The following is a 2,952-nucleotide window of genomic DNA, read 5'->3' on the forward strand; positions in this document are numbered from 1 at the left end:
GATGAGATCCCTGGCCAAAGGTGTTTGATGTTGACATCTTTCAAGAGAACGAAGGTCCAAGTCTTTAGGGTCTGTTTGCATCCAGTCTTACTGTACAGTTAAGTGACTTGGACACCAACCAGTGGACATAAGGGGATGATGGGATGTCTTTGGAACTAGACCTCTTCAGTACCACTGGAATGACTGTGAAGAAAGACCAGCTTCAACATTTTTCTGTGTGATCCATCACACAGCTGTCCCCAGCAACTGGAACGGGCCAAAGGGACGCCCACATGGATGCATTTAGGTTAAATGGATGGATTATCTGTCTTGGGGGGGGGGGTTCTGTAGAGTTGATCCAGTGCATAGTACCAGACCTTAACAAAGATCAAAACTCAATACTTAGCTTGGTTCATACTTCTCTAATGTATTAGTTAATAACAATACAGACTACGTATCATGTATTTCTTCTTTACGTTACATCTCCGTGATTCCAAAAGCTTCAATAATATGGCACATAACTCCAAATGTTATTTTGTAATCCAGTAATTACGACAAAAGCTAATTTCTGCTAGTAAAAGCTCGTGATCAGGTAGTGTTTTCTTGTAGTTATGAAACAAGTACTGTATTTTCCAGAGTATAAGTAGCTTTTTTTCCCCACTAGTTTCAAAGGTCCTGTGACTTGTACACACAAAAAAAATATCAATAATAACTCTTTATGTAGGACTTTCCAAGGAATCAAACTATTAAACAAACTCAAATAATAATAATAAGCTGAATACAGAAAAAATAAAGTGCAACGTACTCCAGAAACATCCTGACAGCCAAACAGCAGAAGGCAGAGAAGTGCTTCCAAAAACATTATTTTCGGCATTTTTTGTTACAAGCAGGCATCTATGCTAGATCAAGTCCTTATATAATAAGGTTTCACATCAGGGGCGATGCCAAAAATAAAAATCATTTGTTGGCCATTTTTGGGTCAAAATTCAAAAATGGTCCAATCCTTTTGATATGCATATCAAATTACTCGTCTTGACGAGTAGAGTTCAAAAATATATAGTTTGACCTATTTTTGACCTTGCGTTACATCACAACGACCGAAAATGTGGAAAGGTCAATGCACTTTTCGTGAAGGGTCAAATTCATAAAATCTGTTATGATGGTCTGATTATGACAATTTTGGTGTCTAATTATATGTTTTCTTGCACAAGAAAACCAATAAGACAACTTACATAGACCATTATGCCAGTCCTAGCTATGAAAATACAATTATGTCAGATAAGATGGGTCTATTGATTAACTTTTAGACCATTATGCCAGTCTTAGCTATGAAAATACAATTATGTCAGATAAGATGGGTCTATTGATTAACTTTTAGACCATTATGCCAGTCTTAGCTATGAAAATACAATTATGTCAGATAAGATGGGTCTATTGATTAACTTTAGCCAACTTCAAAATGGTTATGACATCAAAATTGATCATAATTGGCCTCTTTTACATCAAGCACATTAATTAAATATAAAAATTGCGTAAGTATGTTTTTTGTGAATATAAAGAAAATCAGAATACAAAAGCGAAGAAGACAGAGACATTTTAGAGTACACTGGCTAATTTATTAAAATCATTTTTTTATGATTCATCATTTTATGATTCAAGTGTACTGCATAATATGCATAACACTTAAAATGCAGTATTTTCAGTTTGGAATTTATATAGAATGTCCTTTGAATGCGTTTATTTGTAATCTAATTTCAGAATTATGCAGTTTTGGATCTACATTTATTACAAGAGAAAAAAGGTACCTCTTGGAACTTACATTAACAACACAATTTATAGCTCATGGCTCTGATGCTTGAACTTGCAAATTATGATGTGTAAAGTTAACAATGAATCAGAAAATGTGATTCTAAGAAAATTGATATTTTTTGCCCCAAATGTCTTGTTTTGGTTGTTGTTTGTACCCTTTTTCCCCTCTATTTACACCCAAATATACTTCCAATGATGTCAAATCACATCAAATCATAGTTTTACCAATATCATTAATATATGTTTTTCCATAACATGGGTGGTAATCAGTTTACGTTTTTTATGGAATACCCCTTTAAGGTAACTAAAATTTGTCAATTTGGTACTAATAAAAAAATAATGTCAGTGGGTGTATTGAACTTATTTTGAATGGTTCTGATACTTGAGGTATCAAGTGTATGTTGTGTAATGGGAACAATGAATCATAAAAAATTATTTTAATAAATTAGCCAGTGTACTCTAAAATGTCTGTCTTCTTTGCTTTTGTATTCTGATTTTCTTTATATTCACAAAAAATATACTTATGCAATTTTTATATTTTGTTTTTTATATTTCAATTTTGATGTCATAACCATTTTGAAGTTGGATAAAGTTAATCAATAGACCCATCTTATCCGACATAATTGTATTTTCATAGCTAAGACTGGCATAATGGTCTATGTAAATTGTCTTATTGGTTTTCTTGTGCAAGAAAACATAATTAGACACCAAAGTTGTCATAATCGGACCATCATAAGATTTTATGAATTTGACCCTTCACGAAAAGTGCGTTGACCTTTCCACATTTTCGGTCATTGTGACGCAACGCAAGGTCAATAATAGGTCAAACTATATATTTTTGAACTCTACTCGTCAAGACAAAAAATGCAGAAAAAATTTTTTCTGGAAGCACTTTTCTGCCTTCTGCTGGCTGGCTGTAAGTAATTTAGGGCACCATATAACTGGATGAACTACGAGACAATCATAACTATGAGATGCCAAGTGAAAATTACGTTATAAAAGTATTATTCTGTAATATTTACTATAGCGTATCAATTTTGAGAAAACATTCCTCAAGTCATTATCTTTTCAACTGGTGGAAATAAGCTTCCATATGCCAACACCACGTACACTCACGCAGAACGTGAAGACTGACAAAAAGTGATACAACAAAATGTCATTTTT

Source organism: Thalassophryne amazonica, chromosome 14, assembly GCF_902500255.1.
Source record: "Thalassophryne amazonica chromosome 14, fThaAma1.1, whole genome shotgun sequence".
Classification (NCBI taxonomy): Eukaryota; Metazoa; Chordata; class Actinopteri; order Batrachoidiformes; family Batrachoididae; genus Thalassophryne; species Thalassophryne amazonica.